Source organism: Panulirus ornatus, chromosome 30 (genome assembly GCF_036320965.1).
Source record: "Panulirus ornatus isolate Po-2019 chromosome 30, ASM3632096v1, whole genome shotgun sequence".
In the NCBI taxonomy this organism is placed as follows: Eukaryota; Metazoa; Arthropoda; class Malacostraca; order Decapoda; family Palinuridae; genus Panulirus; species Panulirus ornatus.
Genome location: NC_092253.1, coordinates 15110935 through 15133565, shown reverse-complemented (window position 1 = coordinate 15133565; position 22631 = coordinate 15110935).

Sequence of the window (22631 nt, the reverse complement as noted above, 5' to 3'; positions counted from 1 at the left end):
GCGCAGGTAATGGGTCCAGAGGCGTACACTGGCACAGGTAATGGGTCCAGTGACGTACGCTGACACAGATAATGGGTCCAGTGGCGTACAATGACACAGATATTGGGTTCAGTGACGTACACTGGCAAAGATAATGGGTCCAATGACGTACACCAACACAGGTAATGGGTCCATTAACTTACATCAACACAAGTTATGGGTCCAGCGATGTAGACCAGGTTACAACATTTGTGCCAATAGAAAATGGTATAATGGGGACAGTCAAAATAGGGCAGACTTAATGGGGACAGCAATGATGGATTTAGAGGCATGTACACTACTAAGAACAACACATAAGGATCATGAAAAAAGATAATAGGCACAGTGATGGTCTACGTCAAGATAAGACGGGCTATGGGCACAAATGGGTGCGCAAATAGGAATAAATGGAATGGGAATGGGAAACGTTGGTGCGAGATTCACGTTAATGGGGACAGAAACATGGATGATGGAATGGGAAGAGATGATAACAAGGGGGATATATATTAATGGTGGAATTAGAGATAATAGGGAATAATGGGGAATAATGGGGAAGGGGGAATGAATATTAGGGCTCAATGGATGGGCTAATAGTGAGATAATTGATAAGAAAATGTCAAAACAGAAAAGGAGTAGATGGTGATGATAATAGGATATAATGGGGGAATGACACCGCTAATAGGGAGTAATATGAATAATAGGAGGGAGATGGAGATAATGGGAAGTAGATAATGGGTACGTAAGGTACAATAGCAGATGTAGGGTGAGGATATAATGGTGGGATGAGGGGAGAAGGAAATCAAGGGTAATGGGAGGAAAAGATATAATGGGGAGGCTGGGATACTGAATGGGTCTTATGGGGGTGTGGGTCAGGACGTACACCCATGATAGTGGGGGGTGTATTACGACTGAGATGGGTGGGGAAGGATCTTTGAGAGAGAGAGAGAGAGAGAGAGAGAGAGAGAGAGAGAGAGAGAGAGAGAGAGAGAGAGAGAGAGAGAGAGAGAGAGAGAGAGAGAGAGAGCTTACTCTGTCGATGATAAGGTAGCCCAAGTCGTGGTCACGGGGCAGGGATCGGGACGGCGTCGGCGGCCGGACGAGGACCCGGGTCAAAAGGCGGCGAGTCCCTGATCAAAGACGCCGACGCCACTGACAAATTAATGCCGCGTCCGGATCCTCGTCTCTGCCGCTGACTTGGGCATCATTAATCCTCACACACACACACACACACACACACACACACACACACACACACACACACATATATATATATATATATATATATATATATATATATATATATATATATATATATATATATATATATATACATATATATATATATATATATATATATATATATATATATATATATATATATATATATATATATATATATATATATATATTGTATATTTCTTTTCAATATTTTTCTGGTTCTTGGTAATGCTGGTCCAGATTTGTGCCTGACCTACGTCAAGATGTAGCGTCGTGCTGCACGTAAGTGTAGCTCTCTTTTCACATTCAGGGGTTAAGCCCTTTGGCAGGACGGTACATCTCTTGGTCACGATGGTACCGTCGTACCATGGGTTGTACCACAGCACTGAAGGATCGTACCGTCGGGCTCGAGGGTCGTACCGTCGTGCTCAAGGGTCGTTCCGTCGTGCTCAAGGATCGTACCGTCGGGCTCGAGGGTCGCACCGTCGTGCTCAAGGGTCGTTCCGTCGTGCTCAAGGATCGTATCGTCATGCTCAAGGGTCGCACCGTCGTGCTCAAGGGTCGTTCCGTCGTGCTCAAGGATCGTATCGTCATGCTCAAGGGTCGTACCGTCGTGCTCAAGGGTCGTTCCGTCGTGCTCAAGGGTCATACCGTCGTGCTCGAGGGTCGTACCGTCATGCTCAAGGGTCGTAACGTCGTGCTCGAGGGTCGTACCGTCATGCTCAAGGTTCGTACCGTCATGCTCAAGGGTCGTGCCGTCATGCTCAAGGGTCGCACCGTCGTGCTCAAGGGTCGTACCGTCATGCTCAAGGGTCGTACCGTCATGCTCAAGGGTCGTACCATCGTGCTCAAGGGTCGTACCGTCGTGCTCAAAGGTCGTGCCGTCATGCTCAAGGGTCGTACCATCATGCTCAAGGGTCGTACCGTCGAGCTCAAGGGTCGTACCGTCGTGTTCAAGGGTCGTACCGTCGTGCTCAAGGGTCGTATCGTCGTGTTCAAGGGTCGTACCGTCGTGTTCAAGGGTCGTACCGTCGTGCTCAAGGGTTGTACCGTCGTGTTCAAGGGTTGTACCGTCGTGCTCAAGGGTCGTACCGTCATGCTCAAGGGTCGTACCGTCGTGCTCAAGGGTCGTACCGTCGTGTTCAAGGGTCGCACTGTCGTGCTCAAGGGTTGTACCGTCGTGCTCAAGGGTCGTTCCGTCGTGCTCAAGGGTTGTACCGTCGTGTTCAAGGGTTGTACCGTCGTGCTCAAGGGTCGTTCCGTCGTGCTCAAGGGTTGTGCCGTCGTGTTCAAGGGTTGTACACTCGTGCTCAAGGGTTTTGACATCTTGCACTTGCTATTAGGTTCAAGGGTTGTACACTCGTGCTCAAGGGTTTTGACATCTTGCACTTGCTATTAGGTTCAAATGGTTCCATGGCCTGTGAGAATCCCAGGTTCGAGCCCCCCCCCCCCCCCCCCACCACCCCGCCAGTTTCGTCCCCTTGCCACTGGAGGGAGTCGTAACGCCGAGCACAGGGTTCGAACCCCGCCGCTGATAGCATGGCTCCCTCACAACAACTGATAAACACATATTTTTTGCCGGCCAAAAGGAAAGTGTTTATGCTTTGCTCGGTGATAAGTAAGGTGTGAGCCTCTCTCTCTCTCTCTCTCTCTCTCTCTCTCTCTCTCTCTCTCTCTCTCTCTCTCTCTCTCTCTCTCTCTCTCTCTCTCTCTCTCTCTCTCAAATCTATACACCCTTTACCCTCCTCCCCTCCATACCTGTCTATCACCCTCCCTGCCTATCTATCACCCTCCCTACCTATCTGTCAGTCAACCCATCAGTTTCTCCCTCCATCGATTCATCTATATGTAACGCCTGTCTGCCCCTCACAGCTCATGTCCTCCTCACAGCTCATGTTCCCTTACACCGCCTGTCCTCCTCATAGTTCCTGTTCCCTCACACTGCCTGTCCCCCTCACATTTACTGTCATCCTCACAGCACCTGTCCCCTTCACAACACCTGTCCACCTCACAGTTCCTGTCCCCTCACACCGCCTGTCCCCCTCACATTTACTCTCCTTCTCACAGCACCTGTCCCCCCCTCACAGCACCTGTCCCCCTGACAGCACCTGTCCCTCTCACAGCACCTGTCCCCCTCACAGCACCTGTCACCCTCACAGCACCTGTCCCTCTCACAGCACCTGTCCCTCTCACAGCACCTGTCCCCCTCACAGCACCTGTCACCCTCACAGCACCTGTCCCTCTCACAGCGCCTGTCCCCCTTACAGCACCTGTCCCCCTCACAGTTCCTGTCCCCCTCACAGCACCTGTCCCCCTCACAGCACCTGTCCCCCTCACAGCACCTGTCCCCCTCACAGTTCCTGTCCCCCCTCACAGCGCCTGTCCCCCTCACTGCGCCTGTCCCCCTCACAGCACCTGTCCCCCTCACAGCACCTGTCCCCCTCACAGTTCCTGTCCCCCCTCACAGCGCCTGTCCCTCTCACAGCACCTGTCCCCCCTTACAGCACCTGTCCCCCTCACAGTTCCTGTTCCCCCCTCACAGCGCCTGTCCCTCTCACAGCACCCGTCCCCCCTTACAGCACCTGTCCCCCTCACAGTTCCTGTCCCCCCTCACAGCGCCTGTCCCTCTCACAGCACCTGTCCCCCCTCACAGCACCTGTCCCCCTCACAGTTTCTGTCCCCCCTCACAGCGCCTGTCCCCCTCACTGCGCCTGTCCCTTCACAAGTCAGACAACTTTATCCCCATCATCATTCAGTGGGGTTTACGCGGGGATGATGGGGGGGGGGGGGGAATTAGACCCCTACCCCCTAATCTTTGGAGTGGGGTTGGGGGGGAGGGAAGTTCCGGTTGTTGGGATGGGTAAGGTCCAGGCAGGTCATGTAAAGGAATGGCCAAAGGTCATGTGCATGGGCCACCAAGACGGCGTGACCTATGATCCCATACGACCTAGTGAGTAAATCTATTAAGAAAACCCAGATATCGGCAAGAAGAGATAGGACGCCAGTAGATATTGTCCCACCGTCCAACACCAATCAGTACAGGCCAACCAATGATTGGTGTTACAAGGCGGGACTCAAGTGCGATGTTGGGATTTAGATAAATTTGTTAAGTACTGGTAGCACTTGATGATGAGGTGGATTGTCGTGCCACATGTATAGAAAAATTGCGTGTTAAATAATATCATATGAACCCTTACTGAAAAGCGAGTTCACCTTCATAACTACCATCATGGACTAATGTGATCAGCGCATACATATGTATATATATATATATATATATATATATATATATATATATATATATATATATATATATATATATATATATATGAGAAGAGTGGGAGGTGGGTTGATTAGAAAGGGTAGTGAGTGGTGGGATGAAGAGGTAAGATTATTAGTGAAAGAGAAGAGAGAGGCATTTGGACGATTTTTGCAGGGAAAAGATGCAATTGAGTGGGAGATGTATGAAAGAAAGAGACAGGAGGTCAAGAGAAAGGTGAAAGAGGTGAAAAAGAGGGCAAATGAGAGTTGGGGTGAGAGAGTATCATTAAATTTTAGGGAGAATAAAAAGATGTTCTGGAAGGAGGTAAATAAAGTGCGTAAGACAAGGGAGCAAATGGGAACTTCAGTGAAGGGCGCAAATGGGGAGGTGATAACAGGTAGTGGTGATGTGAGAAGGAGATGGAGTGAGTATTTTGAAGGTTTGTTGAATGTGTTTGATGATAGAGTGGCAGATATAGGGTGTTTTGGTCGAGGTGGTTTGCAAAGTGAGAGGGTTAGGGAAAATGATTTGGTAAACAGAGAAGAGGTAATAAAAGCTTTGCGGAAGATGAAAGCCGGCAAGGCAGCAGGTTTGGATGGCATTGCAGTGGAATTCATTAAAAAAAGGGGGTGACTGTATTGTTGACTGGTTGGTAAGGTTATTTGATGTATGTATGACTCATGGTGAGGTGCCTGAGGATTGGCGGAATGCGTGCATAGTGCCATTGTACAAAGGCAAAGGGGATAAGAGTGAGTGCTCAAATTACAGAGGTATAAGTTTGTTGAGTATTCCTGGTAAATTATATGGGAGGGTATTGATTGAGAGGGTGAAGGCATGTACAGAGCATCAGATTGGGGAAGAGCAGTGTGGTTTCAGAAGTGGTAGAGGATGTGTGGATCAGGTGTTTGCTTTGAAGAATGTATGTGAGAAATACTTAGAAAAGCAAATGGATTTGTATGTAGCATTTATGGATCTGGAGAAGGCATATGATAGAGTTGATAGAGATGCTCAGTGGAAGGTATTAAGAATATATGGTGTGGGAGGCAAGTTGTTAGAAGCAGTGAAAAGTTTTTATCGAGGATGTAAGGCATGTGTACGTGTAGAAAGAGAGGAAAGTGATTGGTTCTCAGTGAATGTAGGTTTGCGGCAGGGGTGTGTGATGTCTCCATGGTTGTTTAATTTGTTTCTGGATGGGGTTGTTAGGGAGGTGAATGCAAGAGTTTTGGAAAGAGGGGCAAGTATGAAGTCTGTTGTGGATGAGACAGCTTGGGAAGTGAGTCAGTTGTTGTTCGCTGATGATACAGCGCTGGTGGCTGATTCATGTGAGAAACTGCAGAAGCTGGTGACTGAGTTTGGTAAAGTGTGTGAAAGAAGAAAGTTAAGAGTAAATGTGAATAAGAGCAAGGTTATTAGGTACAGTAGAGTTGAGGGTCAAGTCAGTTGGGAGGTAAGTTTGAATGGAGAAAAACTGGAGGAAGTAAAGTGTTTTAGATATCTGGGAGTGGATCTGGCAGCAGATGGAACCATGGAAGCGGAAGTGAATCATAGGGTGGGGGAGGGGGCGAAAATCCTGGGAGCCTTGAAGAATATGTGGAAGTCGAGAACATTATCTCCAAAAGCAAAAATGGGTATGTTTGAAGGAATAGTGGTTCCAACAATGTTGTATGGTTGCGAGGCGTGGGCTATGGATAGAGTTGTGCGCAGGAGGGTGGATGTGCTGGAAATGAGATGTTTGAGGACAATGTGTGGTGTGAGGTGGTTTGATCGAGTAAGTAATGTAAGGGTAAGAGAGATGTGTGGAAATAAAAAGAGTGTGGTTGAGAGAGCAGAAGAGGGTGTTTTGAAATGGTTTGGGCACATGGAGAGAATGAGTGAGGAAAGATTGACCAAGAGGATATATGTGTCGGAGGTGGAGGGAACGAGGAAAAGTGGGAGACCAAATTGGAGGTGGAAAGATGGAGTGAAAAAGATTTTGTGTGATCAGGGCCTGAACATGCAGGAGGGTGAAAGGAGGGCAAGGAATAGAGTGAATTGGATCGATGTGGTATACCGGGGTTGACGTGCTGTCAGTGGATTGAATCAGGGCATGTGAAGCGTCTGGGGTAAACCATGGAAAGTTGTGTGGGGCCTGGATGTGGAAAGGGAGCTGTGGTTTCGGGCATTATTGCGTCGCAGCTAGAGACTGAGTGTGAACGAATGGGGCCTTTGTTGTCTTTTCCTAGTGCTACCTCGCACACATGAGGGGGGAGGGGGAAGGTATTCCATGTGTGGCGAGGTGGCGATGGGAGTGAATGGGGGCAGACAGTGTGAATTGTGTGCATGGGTATATATGTATATGTCTGTGTATGTATATATATGTGTACATTGAGATTTATAGGTATGCATATTTGCGTGTGTGGACGTGTGTGTGTATACATTGTGCATGGGGGTGGGTTGGGCCATTTCTTTCGTCTGTTTCCTTGCGCTACCTTGCAAACGCGGGAGACAGCGACAAAGCAAAATAATGATAATAATAAAATATATATATATATATATATATATATATATATATATATATATATATATATATATATATATATATATATATATATATATATAACGTTACTGGGATGGCCTTGATTAGGGCCTCAGCTGCCAGTGCCGTCTCAGCTAACTAAAAAAAAAGATGGTTCTCTGATTATGTTTTCTCGTATCACACACACACACCACACTCGTCCGAAACTAGTCTGAAGTTCAGCCTTTTCTCCTCGTCTCCTTTCTTAAAGATCGGTACGATGTTTGTTCTCACTCACGTTCCCCAGGCAATCTATGTACTTCTCTCCGACGACAACTTGAAGAACATTTCCTTGCCGTCTGCCAAGTGGGTCTACACACACACACACACACACACACACACACACACACGCACACACACACACACACACACACACACACACACACACACACACACACTTCCAGCGCATATGGAGGTGCTCCATTAAGATCAATGCTTTCCAAGACCTCCTCCCCATTCCATCACACTGGGGCTGGGGTTATGAGCGTCTTCTATCATAAAAAATGCTTTTGAACTTGTCCTTAAATTCCTTTCATGTCCCTGCATCATTCTCTTCAGTCCTTCCATCTCAGAACCCTTACCTGTATTGACTCCTCATTACACGATTGACTCCCGATCAGTTTGTGAGAATGGTTTGGGTTGTCACCTGCCTTGGCCACGAACTTCTCAGTCTCTTTGTTCCTCCTTCCTTATGTTACTATACTCAGTCCTTGCTCTCGTGTGCCCTTCAAATGCTGGCTGGCTGGCTGGGCTGGCTGTCTGTAACCGTGCCTCGGCCCATTGTTTGCATATTGCAAAGTTCCTTCCTTTTTTTAACCATCGTTAATGAGCCAAACGTTTTCTTTCTTCACCTCTCTGTATGTGGGGCTCGAGGTATCCCGCCTTCCCACTCCATTCGTGTGAATGTCACAGAACGTTCCACCATAGTGACCTGGTCTCTGGCTGCTGAACCCCATTTGCCAATTCATCTTGCCAAAGAGATTGTGTGTCTGTCTGTATGTTTTACGTACCTAATTTTGATTACCTATTTGTACTGTGGGGGAGGGAGTTTTACACCCGTAAGGCCCCGTCTCTTGAACATTTTCAATATCGTACATTCTAAATTTGTGTATGCATCCTGCAGTTACTATATTCTCATTCAGTTTAATCTCTTCACTCTTATGCCATAAAAATACTCCTTTACAAACTTTCCAACATTTTTGTTCTTATGAATTCCAGTTATGTAGCCTCTGGCTGTCCCATCTCCACATCTTTCATCGAACTGTGCAATATCTACATCATCAAGCTGGTATAAGATCTTAAAGGTTGTGATCAGGTCACCCCTCATTTTTCTCTCTTCCCTACTGGGCAAATTCAAGGCCTCTTTGCCTTTCCCTTTATCTCAGCTATCTTGAAATTCCGGTACCATCTTTGTTGCATTCCCCTGGACCTTCTCTATGAGCTCTTTGTGTTTCCTCAGGAGGGGTGACCAAACATGTGAAACACATTCATGTGTGTTGTGTATTTCGTACCAGCAGGGGTTTGTCTCACTGAACTTCCCATTATGTCTCACTGGTTATTTCCAGGCAGCTTTTGTCCTAATTGGATCTTGTCTGAAGGAGATTTGCTTCTCAGTCTGGAAATCATCTTGGTGATTCTGCTCAGTACTCTCTCCACTGTATCTATGTCTTTCCTAAAGCAGGGCGACCACAACTGAACACAGTGATGAAGATGAGGACGCACCAGTGAGTTGCAGAGTGAGGATAACCTCCCAAGACTTAATTTGATAACCTAACTACAAATCCAAGAATTCTTTCGCCTGTTTTGATGCTTCTGTGCACTGCTTTCCTGGCTCCACGGCACCAGAGATCAATACACCCAAGTCGTCTTCCTCATCGACCTTTTGTAGACCAATAGACGTCACTCTGTAACTTACCATTTCATTCTTACTCACGATATGTTAAACTTTGCTTTCATCAATAACAAAATTATTTGCCACTTTTGAGTCCAATTCATCGGTTAACCTCTCTGTTAGTTTAAAGCGGCAAATGTTCAAGTTCTCTTGAAAATGTATTTCCCAGTTTGGTATCATCTGCAAATTTCGATATCTTACGACGTGTATGAGAAAGAGAAATGGTCATAAGAGTGAACCCTGAGGCACACCACTTGTCACGTCTAACCTGAGTCTTGACCATTGATCACAACTCTGTTTACGGCCAGTCAGCCAATTTCCTAACCATGGAACTACAACCCCATCTATACTATATAACTTGACTTTTGTGAGTAACCTTTGATGCGGAAGTTTATCGAATTCCTTTCGAAAATCTGAACAGATGACATGAACTGCTTCACTCTCATCATACATGTTTATAATGAACGAAACTAAGCAGATTTATCAGACAGGAGCGATCTCGTCGAAAACTATGTTGAGAATCGATTATCAAGCGGTGGGCATCTAAATGGTTTACAATCTCATTCCGAAAAATGTTTACCATTAGTTTACCAATTACAAACATTAAGCTAATTGGACGACAATTTTTTTTTCTATTTTTTTATATTGTTGTTACATTAGCCAATTTACCTGACACTCTACCGTCTGTCCTTAACACCGAGCCATTTAGGCTTAGAAAAGCAATATAGAAACCAATGAAGTAGTAGCCGTTTCCATTAACCAGACTTTGTATGTCCTGATTATTGATAGACGATTAGCACGTGACTATATCATGTGCTCACCTGTACATTAATCGTCGCCCGGTTTCATATTTTTCCGTTCTTGGTAAGCGGTTCCCGTCTGGATCAACTAGACTGTCAGAAATAAACTAAGGGCCCTTAGGATCAAGCGGGGCTCCTTAGGATTAACTTAGGTTCTTCAGGATGAAGCCAAGTCCCCATATTCAAAACAAGTCCCTCAGGATCGTGCAAAGACCACTGGATCAGTATAGGCCCCTCAGACTCGTGCAAAGACCACTGGATCAATCTAGGTCCCTCAGGATCGTGCAAGGACTACAGATCAACCTAGGTCCCCTCAGGATCATGGAAGGCCCACATATCAATCTAGGTCCCTTAGGTTCGTGCAAAGACCACAGGATCAATCTAGCTCCCTCAGGATCGTGCAAAGACCACAGAATCAATCTAGGTCTCTCAGGATGTTGCTAGTCAGACGAAGGGTTGGAGAGATACGTTACGTAGGATGGAAGGAGGTTATGTACGACCTTAGGTGTGTCCTGTGGGGTTTCGTTATGTAGCGTCAACCACATCAACCCATATGGTAAGCAATGTCTTATTGAGTCACGTTAGGTCACTGAGAGTTATCCTAGGTCAAGAGGGGTTTGACACAGGTCAAGAGGAGTTGGGTCAAGATATTAGAAACAAGTGTTGTTCCAGTGTAAGTTATGAATAGTAGAAAGTACTGAGAGAGACGGAAGTGCAGAAATGAGTAAGTGTCTACAAGTCTGAAATGAGTGGCGGACATATGCCATAGAGTATTAGATAAAGATGAAAGTGAGGAAGGTTGATGGAACGGGTTGATGGAACTGATTGATGGAAAGAAAGAAGAGAAGAAGACAACGGAAGAGAACAGGAGACGACGGAAGAGAACAGGTTGGTGGAATGAGGGGGAAACATTCTCAAAGACCGACCACATTGGTAGGTGAGACATGTGAGGCGCTGGTACAGTGGCACAGGTTGATGGTGAAGAACTGTTATAACGTACAACTGATGATGATGATGGTGATGATGATGATGATGATGATGATGATGATGATGATGATGATGATGGTGATGATGATGATGATGAAGATGGTGATGGTGATGATGATGATGATGATGATGATGATGATGGTGATGATGATGATGATGATGGTGATGATGATGGTGATGATGATGATGATGATGATGATGATGATGGTGATGATGATGATGATGAAGATGGTGATGGTGATGATGATGATGATGATGATGGTGATGATGATGATGATGATGATGGTGATGGTGATGATGATGATGATGATGATGATGATGGTGATGATGATGATGATGATGATGATGATGATGATGGTGATGATGATGATGATGATGGTGATGATGATGATGATAATGGGGATGATAATGGTGATGATGACGGTGATGATGATGATGATGATGATGATGGTGATGATGATGATGATGATGATGATGATGATGATGATGATGATGGTGATGATGATGATGATGATGATGGTGATGGTGATGATGATGATGATGATGATGGTGATGATGATGATGGTGATGATGATGATGATGATGATGATGATGATGATGGTGATGATGATGATGATGATGGTGATGATGATGATGATAATGGGGATGATAATGGTGATGATGACGGTGATGATGATGATGATGATGATGGTGATGATGATGATGATGATGGTGATGATGGTAATGGTGATGATGGTGATGATGATGATGGTGATGATGGTCATGATGGTGATGGTGACGATGATGATGATGATGGTGATGATGATGATGATGGTGATGATGATGATGATGGTGATGATGATGATGATGGTGATGATGATGATGGTGATGATGATGATGATGATGGTGATGATGATGATGATGATGATGATGATGGTGATGATGGTAATGGTGATGATGATGGTGATGATGATGATGATGATGATGGTGATGATGATGATGGTGATGATGATGATGGTGATGATGGTCATGATGGTGATGGTGACGATGATGATGATGGTGATGATGATGATGATGGTGATGATGATGATGATGGTGATGATGGTGATGGTGATGATGATGATGATGATGATGATGATGATGATGGTGATGATGATGATGGTGATGATGATGATGATGGTGATGGTGATGATGATGATGATGATGATGATGATGATGATGATGATGGTGATGATGATGATGGTGATGATGATGATGATGGTGATGGTGATGATGATGATGATGATGATGATGATGATGATGGTAATGGTGATGATGGTGATGGTGATGGTGATGATGATGATGGTGATGATGATGGTGATGATGGTGATGGTGATGATGATGATGATGATGATGATGATGATGATGATGATGGTGATGATGATGATGATGATGATGATGGTGATGATGATGATGATGATGGTGATGATGATGATGATAATGGGGATGATGATGATGATGATGATGATGATGATGATGATGGTGATGGTGATGATGATGATGATGATGATGATGATGATGGTGATGATGATGATGATGATGATGATGATGGTGATGATGATGATAATGGTGATGATGATGATGATGATGATGATGATGATGGTGGTGGTGATGATGATGATAATGATGATGATGATGATGATGATGATAATAATAATTATGATAATGATGATGATTATGCCTATTCAGGAGTCATTAGATGAGAGGAAAGGGGAAATAAAAAGATCGATCATTAAATAAAGCAAGATAGAAACAAAACCAGAGAGAAGGAGAGATTAAAACGTTGGACAGATAAGGGACTGTGAGCGGAGATAACAAGTCGCTTATCTCTGAACAAAAGAAAGATTCGGAGGACAATAAGAGACTTGAGAGGCGGTCAAGTGAGTGACAGAAGTCAGCATGGCAGATCTGGAGTGTGAAATGCCATGAACCTCCAGCAGGTAAGTGGTGGTTGTCATGAACCTCCAGCAGGTGTGTGGTGGTCGCCATGAACCTCCAGCAAGTGTGTTGTGGTTGCCATGAACCTCCAGCAGGTGTGTGGTGGTTGTCATGGACCTCCAGCAGGTGTGTGGTGGTTGTCATGAACCTCCAGCAGGTGTGTGGTGGTCGCCATGAACCTCCAGCAGGTGTGTTGTGGTTGCCATGAACCTCCAGCAGGTGTGTGGTGGTCGCCATGAACCTCCAGCAGGTGTGTGGTGGTTGTCATGAACCTCCAACAGGTGTGTTGTGGTTGTCATGAACCTCCAGCAGGTGTGTGGTGGTCGCTATGAACCTCCAGCAGGTGTGTGGTGGTTGTTATGAACCTCCAGCAGGTGTGTGGTGGTTGCCATGAACCTTCAGCAGGTGTGTTGTGGTTGCCATGGACCTCCAGCAGGTGTGTGGTGGTCGCTATGAACCTCCAGCAGGTGTGTGGTGGTTGTCATGGACCTCCAGCAGGTGTGTTGTGGTTGCTATGGACCTCCAGCAGGTGTGTGGTGGTCGCTATGAACCTCCAGCAGGTGTGTGGTGGTTGTTATGAACCTCCAGCAGGTGTGTGGTGGTTGCCATGAACCTTCAGCAGGTGTGTTGTGGTTGCCATGGACCTCCAGCATGTACCTGTGTGTTGATTGTCATGAGCCTCCAGCAGGTGTGTGGTGGTCGCTATGAACCTCCAGCAGGTGTGTGGTGGTTGCCATGAACCTTCAGCAGGTGGTGGTTGCCATGGACCTCCAGCATGTACCTGTGTGTTGATTGTCATGAGCCTCCAGCAGGTGTGTGGTGGTCGCTATGAACCTCCAGCAGGTGTGTGGTGGTTGCCATGAACCTTCAGCAGGTGGTGGTTGCCATGGACCTCCAGCATGTACCTGTGTGTTGATTGTCATGAGCCTCCAGCAGGTGTGTGGTGGTCGCCATGACCCCAGCAATCATTCCTCACCTGCGCTTCCCCCTGGATGTTGTGATGCCTCCTGGATGTTTTGATGCCTCCTGGATGTTTTGATGCCTCCTGGATGTTTTGGTGCCCCCTGGATGTTATGGTGCCCCCTGGATGTTTTGGTGCCCCCTGGATGTTGTGGTGCCCCCTGGATGTTGTGGTGCCCCCTGGATGTTGTGGTGCCCCCTAGATGTTGTGGTGCCCCTTGGATGTTGTGATGCCTCCTGGATATAGTGATGCCTCCTGGATGTTGTGGTGCCTTATGGATGTTGTGGTGCCACCTGGATGTTTTCCAACACCCAATATGGCACCGTCCAGTGACCAATTCGACACCGTCCCAACAACCAGTATGACATCATCCAACAGCCAGTGTGACACCATCTCCACACAGTATTGGTCAAGATGGCCCCCGAGGCAGGAGGTGTGAGCCAGCCACCCATCGCTGCCCCTCGTGTTAGTCCTGCCACCCAGCCGGGCGGCACAGCTGCTCTGCCACCATACTAACACGAGCAACAGCCAAGGTGGTTTGTGTCGGGCAGTGCCAGTGATGTAGTGACGCAGAGCAGTGCCCTGTGACAGTGATTACAGTGTACAGTGACATGAGGTGTGTGTGTGTGTGTGTGTGTGTGTGTGTGTGTGTGTGTGTGTGTGTGGCTGGTGACTTGTCCCTTGCCTGGTCAAAACCAGAACCATGGGTGTTACCAGGAACCACACAAGTAACGCTTCCTACCCCGTGACATCAGAAGTCACAGGAAGGTCACTCCGGAGTGCGTCCATGACCCGATCTGACCTCCTTATAGACACGAACTTAGACAAGGCCATAACACTGAGACGAGGTCAAGATAACTATATCTTCGTCATCAACTCACATCATCAGGAGTTTACTCCAACACCTGCGTGGCACAGGAGCCACCCGCCCGAGCTGTCACTCGGGAAATATATTGTGATCCATAACACCAACGAGGTTGTGGACCCTGTCTCTTTCATGACTGATCTAGTCATCAATCCTGGACGACTACCCGACCAGAAACTGGTCGCGGCGCAGTGGGTCGGCCCTCTTGAAATTCCGTCGGGCATTTTAGACTTTCAGGCTGGCATCGAAGGTCGTACAGGATCTCTGCATACCACCTCCCCCGCCCTACATGGCTCACATGCCAGCGACGGGGACGCAGCCCAGACCTGCAAATGTACGTGTTCCTGAGCGACACACACACACACACACACACACACACACACACACACACACACCTGCACCTTAGTTCCCACGCCGGGGATGGAAGACCCTTACATCTACAACCCCGACGCCCGCACAACCACACCCACAACCGTAACCTCAAAGACTGAATGCAAGCGATTCTCTCCTCTCATTGATTGCCTTAGACTCGCTTCACTACGAGTGCAGTATGCTTCTGTGTGAAGCACGACACAAGAAGAACTACATAGCACATATTGGGTGTACAGTCCACTTTCCCTGGGTTCCTTCAAGCACTGGTCTTGCTATGCTTGATAACGCTGATGAATTAGCTAAAAGGATGAAGCTTATTATCCCCTGTGTCTACCTACGAGTAGCCTTAAAGCAATCACTCAGGGAGAACTGGAACAGAATCTTTTAGACTTAAGAAATGAAATGTACACAAACGGGTTCATCTACCACCACCACTATATCATGCTAAAAAGAACCATATATTTGATTCCATCACCTCACAGGTCATCTGCCACCACCATATCATGCTAAAAAGAACCATATATATGATTCCATCACCTCACAGGTCATCTACCACCACCATATCATGCTAAAAAGAACCATATATATGATTCCATCACCTCACAGGTCATCTACCACCACCATATCATGCTCAAAGAACCATACATATTGCATGATTCTATCGCTCAGTAAACACCTTGATCTCGACGCCCTGCTGAGGTTCGGCTCTAGATCTTCCTGCGAGTCTGCCTCTCTTGTTGATGATTGTAAACTTTGCCACTAAAGCTGGCCTTCAACACCCTGCAACATTGTGTACTTGACTGTTGCAAAATGTATTTGCTGACCATTACATGTATGTGTTACTATATCACCTATAACGAAGCTCTACTTCGGATAAGTGGAAAATATAACTGCTTACTGTGAATAGTTCATGTGTTAAATATATCTTGGTATACGAACAAAGTGCGTATGAACGCGCGCTTTCATACAACATACAAATCTCCAGCAGCCTCCGTGTCATATACCAGTATGACACCGTCCCAACACCCAGTATGACTCAGTCCCTACACCCAGTATGATCCAGTCCCTACACCCAGTATGATCCAGTCCCTACACCCAGTATGATCCAGTCCCTACACCCAGTATGATCCAGTCGCAACACGCAGTATGATCCAGTCCCTACACCCAGTATGACCCAGTCCCTACACCCAGTATGACCCAGTCCCTACACCCAGTATGATCCAGTCGCAACACGCAGTATGATCCAGTCCCTACACCCAGTATGACCCAGTCCCTACACCCAGTATGACCCAGTCCCTACACCCAGTATGACCCACTCCTTACACCCTGTATGATCCAGTCCCTACACCCAGTATGATCCAGTCCCTACACCCTGTATGATCCAGTCGCAACACCCAGTATGACCCAGTCGCAACACCCAGTATGACACCGACCCAAAGCTCAACTCCCTGACCAAGAACACATTATCATTTTGGAATTATCACCTGTGCGACGACATCTGTTGTCTTCTTACGAGAGACAATTGATTCTGGGACGAACACAGATGTCTAGGTTGACCCTTCCCTCCCTGTGTGTGTGTGTACTGCACGTAGTTAGGAACCTCTGAAGGTTAAAAATATTCATTTGCAACGCTAATTTCTCTTGTTTACATGTGAAGCCCCACATCCACCTATCACCCCTCCTCCAGTCTCTCCCCTCACCCAGCCATATACATGTGGTGGCTCCACACCCACCTATCACCCCTCCTCCAGTCTCTCCCCTCACCCAGCCATATACATGTGGTGGCTCCACAACCACCTATCACCCCTCCTCCAGTCTCTCCCCTCACCCAGCCATATACATGTGGTGGCTCCACACCCACCTGTCACCCCTCCTCCACTCCCTCCTCCACCCAGCCAGTCAAGTCAGCCATGACACACAGGTGTTCGAGGGTCAAGATGTACTTCATGTGTTGGTGTCTCAGGTTCTCTGCAGACGTCATCCTTAACATCCCTCTCTCTATCATCACATGGATCACATACAACCACACCAGACATACGTTCCTCTCTCTATCATCACATGGATCACATACAACCACAGAAGACACACGTCCCTCTCTCTATCATCACATGGATCACATACAACCACACCAGACATACGTCCTTCTCTCCATCATCACATGGACCACATACAACCACACCAGACATACGTCCCTCTCTCTATCATCACATGGATCACATACAACCACAGAAGACACACGTCCCTCTCTCTATCATCACTTCGATCACATACAACCACATACGTCCCTCTCTCTATCATCACATGGATCACATACAACCACACCAGACTTACATCCCTCGCTCATCATCACATGGATCATATAGAACCACACCAGACATACGTCCCTCTCTCATCATCACGTGGATCACATACAACCACATCAGACATACGTCTTTCTATCATCACATGGATCACATACAACCACACCAGACATACGTCCCTCTCTCTATCATAACATGAATCACACACATCCACACCAGACATACGTTCCTCTCTCTATCATCACATGGATCACATGAAACCACACCAGATATACGTCCTTCTCTCTATCATCACATAGATCACATACAACCACATCAGACATATGTCCTTCTCTCTATCATCACATGGATCACATACAACCACACCAGACATACATCCTTCTCTCTATCATCACATGGATCACATACAACCACACCAGACATACGTCCTTCTCTCTATCATCACATGGATGACATACAACCACACCAAACATACGTCCCTCTCTCTATCATCACATGGATCACATACAACATCATCAGACATATGTCCTTTTCTCTATCACCACATGGATCACATACAACCACGCCAGACATACGTCCTTCTCTCTATCATCACATTGATCACACGAAATACACCAGACATACGTCCTTCTCTCTATCATCACATGGATCACATACAACCTCACCAGACATACATCCTTTTCTCTATCATCACATGGATCACATACAACCACACCAGACATACGTCCTTCTCCCTATCATCACATGGATCACATACAACCACACCAGACATACGTCCTTCTCTCTATCATCACATGGATCACATACAACATCATCAGACATACGTCCCTCTCTCTATCATCACATGGATCACATACAACATCACCAGACATACATCCTTCTCTCTATCATCACATGGACCACATACAACATAACCAGACATACGTCCATCTCCCTATCATCACATGGATCACATGAAAATACACCAGACATACGTCCTTTTCTCTATCATCACATGGATCACATACAACCTCACCAGACATACATCCTTCTCTCTATCATCACATGGATCACATACAACCACACCAGACATACGTCCTTCTCCCTATCATCACATGGATCACATACAACCACACCAGACATACGTCCTTCTCTCTATCACCACATGGATCACATACAACATCATCAGACATACGTCCTTCTCTCTATCATCACATGGATCACATACAACCACACCAGACATACGTCCTTCTCTCTATCACCACATGGATCACATACAACATCATCAGACATACGTCCTTCTCTCTATCATCACATGGATCACATACAACCTCACCAGACATACATCCTTCTCTTTATCATCACATGGATCACATACAACCACACCAGACATACATCCTTCTCTCGATCATCACATGGATCACATACAACCTCACGAGACATAAGTCCTTCTCTCTATCATCACATGGATCACATACAACCACACGAGACACACTTAAACTCCATCTATCATCACATGGATCACATACACCCACTCCAGACATTCTTATCCTAATAATCTTGTCCTGACACACTTGTCATCACATATCATTTCCTGTCATTGATCCGTCATTAACAATGTCACACCTTCTCTTCCATAACCATCTCCATCACCTTGCAGGCGTAATGCTACACCCATCACTCCATCCCACTCAAACCTCACACTGCCTCTTATCCTTGCCCAACATTGCCTCTCATCCTTGTCTCATACTGCCTCTCATCCTTACCTCACACTGCCTCTCATCCTTTCCCAACACTGCCTCTCATCCTTGCCTCATACTGCCTCTCATTCCTACCTCACACTGCCTCTCATCCTTACCCAACACTGCCTCTCATCCTTGTCTCATAATCCCTCTCATCCTTACCTCACACTGCCTCTCATCCTTGTCTCACACAGACCTAGAATCTGTCATCTTACTTTCAAAAACGTTCATCATTCATTCCTCTCACAACTCAGCGACTCACAAGGGCCTGCATTTCCTGACGAAGGAATTGCAGGCAGACCACCGTGGTCCGAGCCATGACTGATCTGTTCTTGATGGTAAGTAATATTTATTAGTGGGTCGTGTGTGTGTGTGTGTGTGTGTGTGTGTGTGTGTGTGTGTGTGTGTGTGTGTGATGTGTGGTCGTGGGGGGCGGGGAAGTTTGGAGGGTCAGGGGTATGGGGGGAGGGTTGTGAGGTGGTATGGAGGGTCAGAGTCCGGGGGGGGGGGAGGGTTGTGAGGTTGTCTGGAGGGTCAGGGTCTGGACGGGAGGGTTGTGAGGTGGTCTGGAGGGTCAGGGTCTGGGGGGAGGGTTGTGAGGTGGTCTGGAGGGTCAGGGTCTGAGGGGAGGGTTGTGAGGTGGTCTGGAGGGTCAGGGTCTGGGGGGAGGGTTGTGAGGTGGTCTGGAGGGTCAGGGTCTGGGGTGAGGGTAGTGAGGTGGTCTGGAGGGTCAGGGTCTGGGGGGAGGGTAGTGAGGTGGTCTGGAGGGTCAGGGTCTGGGGGGAGGGTTGTGAGGTGGTCTGGAGCGTCAGGGTCTGGGGGGAGGGTTGTGAGGTGGTCTGGAGGGTCAGGGTCTGAGGGGAGGGTTGTGAGGTGGTCTGGAGGGTCAGGGTCGGGGGGAGGGTTGTAAGGTGGTCTGGGGGTCAGGGAATGGGGGGAGGGTTGTGAGGTGGTCTGGAGGGTCAGGGTCTGGGGGGAGGGTTGTGAGGTGGTCTGGAGGGTCAGGGTCTGGGGGGAGGGTTGTGAGGAGGTCTGGAGGGTCAGGGTCTGGGGGGAGGGTTGTGAGGAGGTCTGGAGGGTCAGGGTCTGGGGGAGGGTTGTGAGGTGGTCTGGAGGGTCAGGGTCTGGGGGGAGGGTTGTAAGGTGGTCTGGAGGGTCAGGGTCTGGGGGGAGGGTTGTGAGGTGGTCTGGAGGGTCAGGGTCTGGAGGGAGGGTTGTGAGGAGGTCTGGAGGGTCAGGGTCTGGGGGGAGGGTTGTGAGGTGGCCTGGAGGGTCAGGGTCTGGGGGGAGGGTTGTGAGGAGGTCTGGAGGGTCAGGGTCTGGGGGGAGGGTTGTGAGGTGGTCTGGAGGGTCAGGGTCTGGGGGGAGGGTTGTGAGGAGGTCTGGAGGGTCAGGGTCTGGGGGGAGGGTTGTGAGGTGGTCTGGAGGGTCAGGGTCTGAGGGGAGGGTTGTGAGGTGGTCTGGAGGGTCAGGGTCTGGGGGAAGGGTTGTGAGGTGGTCTGGAGGGTCAGGGTCTGAGGGGAGGGTTGTGAGGTGGTCTGGAGGGTCAGGGTCTGGGGGGAGGGTTGTGAGGTGGTCTGGAGGGTCAGGGTCTGGGGGGAGGGTTGTGAGGTGGTCTGGAGGGTCAGGGTCTGGGGGGAGGGTTGTGAGGAGGTCTGGAGGGTCAGGGTCTGGGGGGAGGGTTGTGAGGTGGTCTGGAGGGTCAGGGTCTGGGGGGAGGGTTGTGAGGAGGTCTGGAGGGTCAGGGTCTGGGGGGAGGGTTGTGAGGAGGTCTGGAGGGTCAGGGTCTGGGGGGAGGGTTGTGAGGTGGTCTGGAGGGTCAGGGTCTGGGGGAGGGTTGTGAGGTGGTCTGGAGGGTCAGGGTCTGGGGGGAGGGTTGTGAGGTGGTCTGGAGGGTCAGGGTCTGGGGGGAGGGTTGTGAGGTGGTCTGGAGGGTCAGGGTCTGGGGGGAGGGTTGTGAGGAGGGAAGATTTAGAAAGGAATGGAAGTAGAGAAATGTTAGGAGAAAATCATGTAAGTTAACTCGTGAGACGATGTCACATACAGGGTTGAGGGCGTGCGGAACCCTGGCAGGCGATGTTGTGATGATGTAGGGAGCAGTGGGAGAATGGACTGTCGCTCTGGAAGTGGGCGACAGTGCGAGTATAAACTACAACATGAGAGGAGAACAACATGAGAGGGATACAACATGAGTAGGGTACAACATGAGAGAGGTACAAGAGAGAGGTACAGCATGAGAGAGGTACAACATGAGAGTTACATCATGAGTGGGGTACAACATGAGAGGGGTACAACATGAGAGGGATACAACATGAGTGGGGTACAACATGAGAGAGGTACAACAAGAGAGAGGTACAACATGATAGAGGTACAACATGAGAGTTACAACATGAGTGGGGTACAACATGAGAGAGGTACAACAAGAGAGAGGTACAGCATGATAGAGGTACAACATGAGAGTTACAACATGAGTGGGGTACAACATGAGAGAGGTACAACAAGAGAGAGGTACAGCATGATAGAGGTACAACATGAGAGTTACAACATGAGTGGGTACAACATGAGAGAGGTACAACATGAGTGGGGTACAACATGAGAAGGGTGAAACATAAGTGGGGTACAACATAAGTGGAGTACAACACAAGTGGGGTACAACATAAGTGGGGTACAACATGAGTGGGGTAAAGCACGAGAGGAGTACAACATGAGAGAGGTACAACATAAGAGAGGTACAACATGAGAGAGTTACAACATAAGAGAGGTACAACATGAGAGGTTATAACATAAGAGAGGTACAACATGAGAGAGGTACAACATGAGAGGGGTATAACATGAGAGGGTACAACATAAGAGAGGTACAACATGAGAGGGGTACAACATGAGAGAGGTACAGCATGAGAGAGGTACAACATGAGAGAGGTACAGCATGAAAGGGGTACAACATGAGTGAGGTACAGCATGAGAGGGGTACAACATGAGAGAGGTACAACATGAGAGAGGTACAATATGAGAGGGGTACAACATGAGAGAGGTACAACAAGAGAGAGGTACAATATGAGAGGGGTACAACATGAGAGAGGTACAACATGAGAGAGGTACAGCATGAGAGGGGTACAACATGAGAGAGGTACAACATGAGAGAGGTACAATATGAGAGAGGTACAGCATGAGAAGGGTACAACATGAGAGAGGTACAACATGAGAGAGGTACAACATGAGAGAGGTACAACATGAGAGAGGTACAGCATGAGAGGGGTACAACATGAGAGAGATACAGCATGAGAGGGGTACAACATGAGAGAGGTACAACATGAGAGAGGTACAACATGAGAGAGGTGCAGCATGAGAGAGGTACAACATGAGAGAGGTGCAGCATGAGAGGGGTACAACATGAGAGAGGTACAGCATGAGAGGGGTACAACATGAGAGAGGTGCAGCATGAGAGAGGTACAACATGAGAGAGGTGCAGCATGAGAGGGGTGCAACATGAGAGAGGTGCAGCATGAGAGAGGTACAACATGAGAGAGGTACAGCATGAGAGGGGTACAACATGAGAGAGGTACAGCATGAGAGGGGTACAACATGAGAGAGGTACAGCATGAGAGAGGTACAACATGAGAGAGGTGCAGCATGAGAGAGGTACAACATGAGAGAGGTACAGCATGAGAGAGGTACAACATGAGAGAGGTACAACATGAGAGGGGTACAACATGAGAAAGGTACAAC